Source organism: Salmo salar, chromosome ssa02, assembly GCF_905237065.1.
Source record: "Salmo salar chromosome ssa02, Ssal_v3.1, whole genome shotgun sequence".
Lineage (NCBI taxonomy): Eukaryota > Metazoa > Chordata > Actinopteri > Salmoniformes > Salmonidae > Salmo > Salmo salar.
Genome location: NC_059443.1, coordinates 78297488 through 78310073, shown reverse-complemented (window position 1 = coordinate 78310073; position 12586 = coordinate 78297488). Strand labels below are relative to the sequence as shown.

At 43.3% G+C, this 12586-nt stretch overlaps 1 protein-coding gene across 1 annotated transcript in view; it reads left to right on the top strand.

Moving 5' to 3' along the window:
• The first annotated feature begins 363 nt into the window (after positions 1-363).
• The window catches only part of LOC106564138 (protein ELFN1), a 192948-nt gene continuing 180725 nt past the window's right edge, over positions 364-12586 (top strand). The window contains exon 1 of the mRNA XM_045710457.1: positions 364-747. The gene's annotated coding sequence lies outside the window, so the exon portion shown is untranslated. The remainder of the gene's footprint in view (positions 748-12586) is intronic.

Genomic DNA, 12586 nt, shown 5'->3' with positions numbered 1-12586 from the left:
TGTCTCTCCACCAATGGGATCCATCCTGAAGTGCAGCTTATAGGGCATTATCAGTGATATATGTTAGCAAAAGACATTGGAAAGACAACTTTATGGTTGAAAAGAAGTTGAAATTACATCCAATTTTGCTCACAGAGATTGTTGTTGTGTGTAGATTTGTATGCAGGCATATCTCATTGTAGCCTACAGATGGCCTCGAAATGAATTTCCATTCAAATTGACAATAACGTATTGTATGGTATATTATATTGCATCACAGCCTGTATAGTATTCTACTCCCTCTCCACTAAAAGCTGGCTTCAGTCTAGGCACAAGGAGAGGAGGGCAGGAGAGAGAGAGAGAGAAGCCAAGCATAGTGCGCCTGACGCAGTGAGATACGGATAGAAGACAGAAAGGCAGAGAACAGAACGGAACAGAAGAGAAGAGAAGAGAAGAGAAGAGAGAGCGCTGCATGCGCGAGACAAGTGTCGGTGGAACGACAGCTCATCTCGCGGCAGCTGTCTGTCGGATGCCGTGGTTGATATTCCCGTGGAGATCCGCAACTGCTACTGCTGCTCTCCTCCTTGAAGGAGAGAGAGGGAGAGATAAAGGAGAGGAGAGGAGCGAGAGAGACATATAGAGGAGAGGAAAGAGAACGGGAAGGGAAGAGCGTGTCACAGAAGCGACAGAAGGGGTTTTGGGTGATATCTGAGATGAATCGCTAACCGTACGGTCAGATTTCTAACCGTTTCGCCGTTTTCACACCAGGTAACTGACATGGATTCATGCTGTTATATTCTATTCGCTGTCTATTCCGTTTCTATACCGTTCTGTCTTCAATAGTGAGGGGGTTGCTTTGCATGGATAACTTTAAATGTCTATAGACTATCAAAGCAGACATTGCTTGCTGCTGCAATTCACCACAGCTTTGATGTATACGGAAGCGCATGTTTCCCCCCTGACTGAGGCAACTCGTTAATGCTGTACTGTACAGAGCTTGTGAGGGATTGGATTTGTGGACAGGATTGGCTACATGTTTTTCTGTTCATACATCGTGTAGCCAATAGATTGTAGCCTATGCATTCTGTAGGTAATGTGTCTTTAGGCTGCGGTCTGAGAGGGCAGTCCGGGTTTCATTCTATCAAATCAAATAGCTAATCAGATTAATTGATTGATCCAACTGCTAAACAAATGGCACACATGGAGATCAATTAATTCGATAGATTGTCAGCCTATTGCCTCTATGTAAAGGCGGGATAATGCCAGTTTTAACCTATGGAATAATGACAGTTTAGGCAAATGGCTACACTTTGCTTCACGTGGGCTCAAAGGACATTCACTAGGCCTACCTTAAATTATAGACTACATAACTGGCTAATGCTAATGTAGCCAAACTATAGTTGGTGACCTAAGAAACATGCATGAAAGAAGGCTAAAGTTCATAAAACATGGGGTTTGAAGTTGTCACATAATTCAATGACTAACGTTCCAGATGTGTGTTGGTGTCTGGTTTAGAATGTTTCGAATGTGGACCGGGGACCAGGGGGTGCCTATATGATGTGATAATGGTTGAGAATGTTCAGAATGTTTTGAATGTGGCCCGGGGACCAGGGGGTGCCTATATGATGTGATAATGGTTTAGAATGTTTAGAATGTGGACCGGGGACCAGGGGGTGCCTATATGATGTGATAATGGTTTAGAATGTGGACCGGGGACCAGGGGGTGCCTATATGATGTGATAATGGTTTAGAATGTGGACCGGGGACCAGGGGGTGCCTATATGATGTGATAATGGTTTAGAATGTTTAGAATGTGGACCGGAGACCAGGGGGTGCCTATATGACGTGATAATGGTTTAGAATGTTTAGAATGTGGACCGGGGATCAGGGTGTGCCTATATGACATGGTAAGGCTTTAGAATGTGGACCGGGGACCAGGGGGTGCCTATATGATGTGATAATGGTTTAGAATGTTTAGAATGTGGACCGGGGACCAGGGGGTGCCTATATGATGTGATAATGGTTGAGAATGTTCAGAATGTTTTGAATGTGGCCCGGGGACCAGGGGGTGCCTATATGATGTGATAATGGTTTAGAATGTTTAGAATGTGGACTGGGGACCAGGGGGTGATAATGGTTTAGAATGTTTAGAATGTGGACCGGGGATCAGGGGGTGCCTATATGACATGATAATGGTTTTAGAATGTGGACCGGGGACCAGGGGGTGCCTATATGATGTGATAATGGTTTAGAATGTTTAGAATGTGGACCGGGGACCAGGGGGTACCTATATGACGTGATAATGGTTGAGAATGTTTAGAATGTGGCCGTAGCTTTAGAATGTGGACCGGGGACCAGGGGGTGCCTATATGATGTGATAATGGTTTGAGAATGTTTTGAATGTGGCCCGGGGACCAGGGGGTGCCTATATGATGTGATAATGGTTTAGAATGTTTAGAATGTGGACTGGGGACCAGGGGGTGATAATGGTTTAGAATGTTTAGAATGTGGACCGGGGACCAGGGGGTGCCTATATGATGTGATAATGGTTTAGAATGTGGACCGGGGACCAGGGGGTGCCTATATGATGTGATAATGGTTTAGAATGTTTAGAATGTGGACCGGGGACCAGGGGGTACCTATATGACGTGATAATGGTTTAGAATGTTTAGAATGTGGACCGGGGATCAGGGGGTGCCTATATGACGTGATAATGGTTTAGAATGTTTAGAATGTGGACCGGAGACCAGGGGGTGCCTATATGACGTGATAATGGTTTAGAATGTTTAGAATGTGGACCGGGGATCAGGGTGTGCCTATATGACATGGTAAGGCTTTAGAATGTGGACCGGGGACCAGGGGGTGCCTATATGATGTGATAATGGTTTAGAATGTTTAGAATGTGGACCGGAGACCAGGGGGTGCCTATATGACGTGATAATGGTTTAGAATGTTTAGAATGTGGACCGGGGACCAGGGGGTGCATGTTGTATGTGGCCATGCAGCACCCTTTGTCCACCCCGTTATCCTGAGTGGCTCGTCTTTAGACTGCACAGGATGCACATGCACTATGGTGGGGGCAGACTCCTAGCCTACATGTTGATCCAGCAGTAGTCCAGGACCTTGGACAGCTCCTTCTGTCTCTCTCACACCTAAGGTCGCCTTCTATGCTATAGATTTTATTTAACTGTTTATTATTTTTACAGTTTGTTTTATTAATGGAAATGTTTTCATTTGTTTAAGGGAACCGTCTTTTGAAGTGGTAAATGTTTACCTTTTCTATGTAACTTCACCAGTTTTCTTGGGTTAAAAGACTTGAAGACTGTCTGTAAAAAAAAAAAACATTTTTAAAATGTCCCTAACGGACAATATCATTATGCTACAGTATCATCACTTGGCAGTTGGAACTGTGATGAGGCTTAGGATTTTAACAGTCATCACCCCTGGGCAGCACATGCACCTAAAGCAGGGGTGTCCAACTCATTTCCCCCTGGGGGCAGCATTCGGTCTTCAACGAGGTCCGGAGGGCCGCACTGAAAATGGATTATATTTCCTCGCCTTCAAAATGTGCAAAAAATTGCCCCCCATCTATCGTTTTTGGAATTGGCGATGCTCCTTGACATTTCGGTGATTTATTCAGGATGAACATGTAATTCTGAAGTGAGACTGTGAGAGGTTGTAGGATTATTAGAGAGCAGGACACAGTCAGGTAACTGTATAAATGTAGGTCTGTTATTTCTACACAGTCAGGTAACTGTATAAATGTAGGTCTGTTATCATTTCTACAGTTTCCATTTGGTTTTAGACATTTTAAAGTATATTGAGTTTGTTTTCCCCCTAAAAAAAACAAATGAGAAACACCCGCTGGCCGGATTGGACAATATCTTTGACACCCCTGACCTAAAGCTTCCCTGAGGTGTGTGTGTCATCTAACCCCCTGGTCAAACCCACACACACACCGCTCAATGACACTACGGTGTGTGTGTGTGTTTGTTTGTCTCTCTGTGTGTGTGTGTTTGTTTGTGTCTCTGTGTGTGTGTGTGTGTGTGTTTGGTTGTGTCTCTGTGTGTGTGTTTGTTTGTGTCTCTGTGTGTGTGTGTTTGTTTGTGTCTCTCTCTGTGTGTGTGTGTGTGTTTGTGTCTCTTTCTGTGTGTGTGTGTGTGTGTTGTGTGTGTGTGTGTTAATGTGTTGTTATACAGGCAGTTAATCCAGAGGGTTGTGCTGTAGCTACAGTCTGAGGTAACGGTTGTTGTTACTGGCATTGAGTCCCACGAGGTGTGGTCTACTAACTGAGTGTGTGTGTCCATGTTCTACTAACTGAGTGTGTGTGTCCATGGTCTACTAACTGAGTGTGTGTGTCCATGGTCTACTAACTGAGTGTGTGTGTCCATGGTCTACTAACTGAGTGTGTGTGTCCATGGTCTACTAACTGAGTGTGTGTGTCCATGGTCTACTAACTGAGTGTGTGTGTCCATGGTCTACTAACTGAGTGTGTGTGTCCATGGTCTACTAACTGAGTGTGTGTGTCCATGGTCTACTAACTGAGTGTGTGTGTCCATGGTCTACTAACTGAGTGTGTGTGTCCATGGTCTACTAACTGAGTGTGTGTGTCCATGGTCTACTAACTGTGTGTGTGTGTGTGTGTGTGTGTGTGTGTGTGTGTGTGTGTGTGTGTGTGTGTGTGTGTGTGTGTGTGTGTGTGTGTGTGTGTGTGTGTGTGTGTGTGTGTGTCCATGGTCTATTAACTGAGTATGTGTGTGTGTCCATGGTCTATTAACTGAGTGTGTGTGTGTGTCCATGGTCTATTAACTGAGTGTGTATGTGTGTGTCCATGGTCTAACAGAGGTTTTCCGCTGAGTAACTCTGCCATTGGCTGCGCACCAAAACGCCCTTCTCTGCTCTCCATATCTCTACACCGGTAATGAACGGAACGATCAGACAACACACTGTAAAAACGTTCATGGAGGTCAACAGCCCTGTAACACCGATTACTGTAATAACACCGGTTACTGTAATAACACCAGTTAGTGTAATAACACCGGTTAATGTAATAACACCGGTTAATATAATAACACCAATTAGTGTAATAACACTGGTTAATGTAATTACACCAGTTAGTGTAATAACACCAGTTAGTGTAATAACACCGGTTAATATAATAACACACAATTAGTGTAATAACACTGGTTAATGTAATAACACCAGTTAGTGTAATAACACTGGTTAATATAATAACACCGGTTAATGTAATAACACCGGTTAATGTAATAACACCGGTTAGTGTAATAACACCGGTTAGTGTAATAGCACCTGTTAGTGTAATAACACCGGTTAGTGTAATAGCACCGGTTAGTGTAATAGCACCGGTTAGTGTAATAGCACCGGTTAGTGTAATAGCACCAGTTAGTGTAATAACACCAGTTAGTGTAATAACACATGTTAGTGTAATAAGACCGGTTAATGTAATAACACCGGCTAGTGTAATAACACCGGTTAATGTAATAACACCGGTTAGTGTAATAACACCGGTTAGTGTAATAACACCGGTAAGTGTAACTGGTGTTATTACATTAACCGTTGTTACAAGCCATTCTCCAATTCAATATTGTTTATGCTCATTCTGAGAGGTAATTATCACATTGATTCCACACACACACAACAAGATATCTTTCTATCTCTCTGCAATGCTGAACTGAGAGGGTGTGGAGTAGCAACAAGATATCTTTCTATCTCTCTGCAATGCTGAACAGAGAGGGTGTGGAGTAGCAACAAGATATCTTTCTATCTCTCTGCAATGCTGAACAGAGAGGGTGTGGAGTAGCAACAAGATATCTTTCTATCTCTCTGCAATGCTGAACAGAGAGGGTGTGGAGTAGCAACAAGATATCTTTCTATCTCTGCAATGCTGAACTGAGAGGGTGTGGAGTAGCAACAAGATATCTTTCTATCTCTCTGCAATGCTGAACAGAGAGGGTGTGGAGTAGCAAAAACATATCTTTCTATCTCTCTACAATGCTGAACTGAGAGGGTGTCGAGTAGCATCAAACATTTAGAAATTGACTTTAGAATCCAACGTTTGTCCGTAGGGGAATAAATGTTGATTTTTGACAGTTTCGTTTCGGCATTCATTCTTATTGGTTAAGTTAAAGGTTAAGGTTTGAGAAAGACTTAAAAAAACAAAACCTAGCACTGGGATTGAAACCTCAACCCTCGAAGCCTTAGGCCCATCCACCATCCCCGTCCACAACAACCTGCAAACCCCAAGCCTACTTGATGGTACTAAGACTCAAAATCAAATCAAATGTTATTTGTCACATGCTTCGTAAAGAATCGGTGTAGACTAACAGTAAAATGCTTACTGACGGCTGATTGGCCCTTCCCAACAAATACATAATAACACAAGGAATAAATACACAATGAGTAACTATGTGATGTGCCGGGGTACGATGTAATGGAGGTAAATATGTACATATAGGTAGCGGTACTAGGTAACAGGATAGATAATAGATAGTAACAGCAGTGTATGTGATGTAATGGGGTAACCAGGTACATATAAGTAGGGGTAACTAGATAACAGGATAGATAATAGACAGTAGCAGCAGTGTATGTGATGTGCCGGGGTACGAGGTAATGGAGGTAGATATGTACATATAGGTAGCGGTACTAGGTAACAGGATAGATAATAGACAGTAGCAGCAGTCTATGTGATGAGGTAACAGGATAGATAATAGACAGTAGCAGCAGTGTATGTGATGAGGTAACAGGATAGATAATAGACAGTAGCAGCAGTGTATGTGATGAGGTAACAGGATAGATAATAGACAGTAGCAGCAGTCTATGTGATGAGGTAACAGGATAGATAATAGACAGTAGCAGCAGTGTATGTGATGAGGTAACAGGATAGATAATAGACAGTAGCAGCAGTGTATGTGATGAGGTAACAGGATAGATAATAGACAGTAGCAGCAGTGTATGTGATGAGGTAACAGGATAGATAATAGACAGTAACAGCAGTGTATGTGATGAGGTAACAGGATGGATAATCGACAGTAGCAGCAGTCTATGTGATGAGGTAACAGGATAGATAATAGACAGTAGCAGCAGTCTATGTGATGAGGTAACAGGATAGATAATAGACAGTAGCAGCAGTGTATGTGATGAGGTAACAGGACAGATAGTAGACAGTAACAGCAGTGTATGTGATGAGGTAACAGGATAGATAATAGACAGTAGCAGCAGTCTATGTGATGAGGTAACACGACAGATAATAGACAGTAGCAGCAGTGTATGTGATGAGGTAACAGGATAGATAATAGACAGTAGCAGCAGTCTATGTGATGAGGTAACAGGATAGATAATAGACAGTAGCAGCAGTGTATGTGATGAGTCAACAGGATAAATAATAGACAGTAGCAGCAGTGTATGTGATGAGGTAACAGGATAGATAATAGACAGTAGCAGCAGTGTATGTGATGAGTTAACAGGATAGATAATAGACAGTAACAGCAGTGTATGTGACGTGCCGGGGTACGAGGTAATGGAGATAGATATGTACATATAGGTAGAGATAAAGTGACTAGATAACAGGATAGATAATAGACAGTAGCAGCAGTGTATGTGATGAGGTAACAGGATAGATAATAGACAGTAGCAGCAGTGTATGTGATGAGTCAACAGGATAGATAACAGACAGTAGCAGCAGTGTATGTGATGTGCAGGGGTACGAGGTAATTGAGGTCGATATGTACATATAGGTAGCGATAAAGTGAATAGGTAACAGGATAGATAGTAGACAGTAGCAGCAGTGTATGTGATGAGGTAACAGGATAGATAATAGACAGTAGCAGCAGTGTATGTGATGAGGTAACAGGATAGATAATAGACAGTAGCAGCAGTGTATGTGATGAGGTAACAGGATAGATAATAGACAGTAACAGCAGTGTATGTGATGAGGTAACAGGATAGATAATAGACAGTAGCAGCAGTCTATGTGATGAGGTAACAGGATAGATAATAGACAGTAACAGCAGTGTATGTGATGAGGTAACAGGATAGATAATAGACAGTAGCAGCAGTGTATGTGATGTGCAGGGGTACGAGGTAATTGAGGTAGATATGTACATATTGGTAGAGATAAAGTGACTAGGTAACAGGATAGATAATAGACAGTAGCAGCAGTGTATGTGATGAGGTAACAGGATAGATAATAGACAGTAACAGCAGTGTATGTGATGAGGTAACAGGATAGATAGACAGTAACAGCAGTGTATGTGATGAGGTAACAGGATAGATAGACAGTAACAGCAGTGTATGTGATGAGGTAACAGGATAGATAATAGACAGTAGCAGTAGTGTATGTGATGAGGTAACAGGATAGATAGTAGACAGTAGCAGCAGTGTATTGATGAGGTAACAGGATAGTTTATAGACAGTAGCAGCAGTGTATGTGATGAGGTAACAGGATAGATAATAGACAGTAGCAGCAGTCTATGTGATGAGGTAACAGGATAGATAATAGACAGTAGCAGCAGTGTATGTGATGAGGTAACAGGATAGATAATAGACAGTAGCAGCAGTGTATGTGATGAGGTAACAGGATAGATAATAGACAGTAGCAGCAGTCTATGTGATGAGGTAACAGGATAGATAGTAGACAGTAGCAGCAGTGTATGTGATGAGGTAACAGGATAGATAATAGACAGTAGCAGCAGTGTATGTGATGTGCAGGGGTACGAGGTAATTGATGTAGATATGTACATATTGGTAGAGATAAAGTGACTGGGTAACAGGATAGATAATAGACAGTAGCAGCAGTGTATGTGATGAGGTAACAGGATAGATAATAGACAGTAACAGCAGTGTATGTGATGAGGTAACAGGATAGATAGACAGTAACAGCAGTGTATGTGATGAGGTAACAGGATAGATAGACAGTAACAGCAGTGTATGTGATGAGGTAACAGGATAGATAATAGACAGTAGCAGTAGTGTATGTGATGAGGTAACAGGATAGATAGTAGACAGTAGCAGCAGTGTATTGATGAGGTAACAGGATAGTTTATAGACAGTAGCAGCAGTGTATGTGATGAGGTAACAGGATAGATAGTAGACAGTAGCAGCAGTCTATGTGATGAGGTACCAGGATAGATAATAGACAGTAGCAGCAGTGTATGTGATGAGGTAACAGGATAGATAGTAGACAGTAGCAGCAGGTTGATGAGGTAACAGGATAGATAGACAGTAGCAGCAGTGTATGTGATGAGGTAACAGGATAGATAATAGACAGTAGCAGCAGTCTATGTGATGAGGTAACAGGATAGATAGTAGACAGTAGCAGCAGTGTATGTGATGAGGTAACAGGATAGATAATAGACAGTAGCAGCAGTGTATGTGATGAGGTAACAGGATAGATAATAGACAGTAGCAGCAGTCTATGTGATGAGGTAACAGGATAGATAGTAGACAGTAGCAGCAGTGTATGTGATGAGGTAACAGGATAGATAATAGACAGTAGCAGCAGTGTATGTGATGAGGTAACAGGATAGATAGTAGACAGTAGCAGCAGTCTATGTGATGAGGTAACAGGATAGATAATAGACAGTAGCAGCAGTGTATGTGATGAGTGAAAAAAGTTAGTACAAAAGGGTCAGTTATTGACCCTATTGGCCTTATAGCTATTGGTTAACTATTTAACTAACTATTTAGCTTTCTTATGGCTTGGGGGTAGAAGCCATTTGGCTTTCAAGAGGTGCCCCACCTGCCAGGGCACCAAGGCCTCACTACTATTAAGTCCCTTTGGATAACAGTGTCTGCTAAGTTACTCAAATGTCAAGTGATAGAGAGATTGATGTTGGAGGGTTAGGTGAAGTGGTGGATAGATGGATAGAGAGGTGGAGGGTTAGGTGAAGTGGTGGATAGAGAGGTGGAGGGTTAGGTGAAGTGGTGGATGGATGGATAGAGAGGTAGAGGGTTAGGTGAAGTGGTGGATGGATGGATAGATAGATAGATAGATGGAGGGTTAGGTGAAGTGGTAGAGTGGTGGATAGAGAGGTGGATGGTTAGGTGAAGTGGTGGAGGGTTAGGTGAAGTGGTGGATGAATGGATGGATGGATAGAGAGGTGGAGGGTTAGGTGAAGTGGTGGATGGATGGATAGAGAGGTAGAGGGTTAGATGAAGTGGTGGATGGATAGATGGATAGAGAGATGGAGGGTTAGGGGAAGGGTTAGGTGAAGTGGTGGATAGATGGATAGAGAGGTGGAGGGTTAGGTGAAGTGGTGGATGGATGGATAGAGAGGTGGAGGGTTAGGTGAAGAGAGAGGTAGAGGGTTAGGTGAAGTGGTGGATGGATGGATAGTTAGGTGAAGTGGTGGATAGATGGATAGAGAGATGGAGGGTTAGGTGGATGGATGGAGAGATGGAGGGTTAGGTGAAGTGGTGGATAGATGGAGGGTTAGATGGATGGATTTTACATTTACATTTACGTCATTTGGCAGATGCTCTTATCCAGAGCGACTTACAGTAGGGAATGCATACATTTCATTTCATGTATTTTTTTGTGCTGGCCCCCCCGTGGGAATCAAACCCACAACCCTGGTGTTGCAAACACCATGCTCTACCAACTGAGCCACAGGGAATGGATGGATGGATGGTTAGATGAAGTGGTGGATAGATGGATAGAGAGAGAGATGGAGGGTTAGATGAAGTGGTGGATAGATGGATAGAGAGAGAGATGGAGGGTTAGGTGAAGTGGTGGATAGATGGATAGAGAGAGAGATGGAGGGTTAGGTGAAGTGGTGGATAGATGGATAGAGAGAGAGATGGAGGGTTAAGTGAAGTGGTGGATAGATGGATAGAGAGAGAGATGGAGGGTTAGGTGAAGTGGTGGATAGATGGATAGAGAGAGAGATGGAGGGTTAAGTGAAGTGGTGGATAGATGGATAGAGAGAGAGGTGGAGGGTTAGGTGAAGTTTTGGATGGATGGATGGATAGAGAGATGGATAGAGAGAGAGGTGGAGGGTTAGGTGAAGTGTTGGATGGATGGATGGATAGAGAGAGAGAAAGACACTCAGCAGTAGCTTCTGTCCAGAGGGGTGTGTGTGTGTGTGTGTGTGTGTGCGTGTGCGTGTGTGTGTGTGTGCGTGTGTGTGTGTGTGATTGATGAGGAAGCTCCGTTTTCTCCTGAACCACATCCGAACCTCACTAAGGTGGTAATCAGTGGAGAGATAAACCATCTTTCTGTAATTCTAGAATAATATCCACCAGTCGGATCTCTAGACCTTGGCTCACTCTCCTTCTCTCTCGTTCCTCTTTAAACACATTCTTTTATCCATCCTCTCTGATCACTCTCTTTATAGTTTAGTCATTAGATCTGTTTCCCAAAAGCCTTAAAATATCCAACACATCCAAATAATGGTACAGTTCTGTACACGACAGGAGTGAACACAACAGAACAGAAGGGTACAGTTGTCTACACGACAGGAGTGAACACTACAGAACAGAAGGGTATTTTGCGGTCTCTATTTGTGGATGTGGATGATAGCACCACCACACACAGCTTCTGATCTACAGTTTCGTTCCAGATGTCCACCCGTGACCTCACTATCACATCATACGGCTGAAGTTCCTCAGTCACGATGTCACAATCACTCATTGACTGTTGACATTCTACTGGGCTAGTTCTAGAGCTATGATGTCACAATCACTCATTGACTGTTGACATTCTACTGGGCTAGTTCTAGAGCTATGATGTCACAATCACTCATTGACTGTTGACATTCTACTGGGCTAGTTCTAGAGCTATGATGTCACAATCACTCATTGACTGTTGACATTCTACTGGGCTAGTTCTAGAGCTATGATGTCACAATCACTCATTGACTGTTGACATTCTACTGGGCTAGTTCTAGAGCCATGATGTCACAATCACTCATTGACTGTTGACATTCTACTGGGCTAGTTCTAGAGCTGTGATGTCACAATCACTCATTGACTGTTGACATTCTACTGGGCTAGTTCTAGAGCCATGATGCCACAATCACTCATTGACTGTTGACATTCTACTGGGCTAGTTCTAGAGCTGTGATGTCACAATCACTCATTGACTGTTGACATTCTACTGGGCTAGTTCTAGAGCTATGACGTCACAAACAGGTCAATGATTCTCTGTGATGTCATAATGGATCATACAGCCTTAGCCTGGCTAGCTGACTGACTGACTGACTCTTGGAGTATAAGTGTCCCTTGTGTGTTCGTTTGTCCGTCCGCCCGTCCTTCTGTCCTCTTTTCTGCAAAGCTTGGAGGGAGATTGTGTCCTGAATGGCTTCCCGTTCCCTCAAAAGTATAGGGAATAAGGCGTCTTCTGGGACACCGTTTCACATGAAAGGCCCTGTGTTCCCTTGCTCTCTGGGACGATCCCTCTGAGGAGGTTCTCTCTCATTTTCTCTCAGAAGGGGGTTAGGCCTCCGTTTCACCTCAGAAGGGGGTCATCTGAATGGAAGGACGTTGGGTCTCCGTTTCACCTCAGAAGGGGGTCATCTGAATGGAAGGACGTTAGGTCTCCGTTTCACCTCAGAAGGGGGTCATCTGAATGGAAGGACGTTGGGTCTCT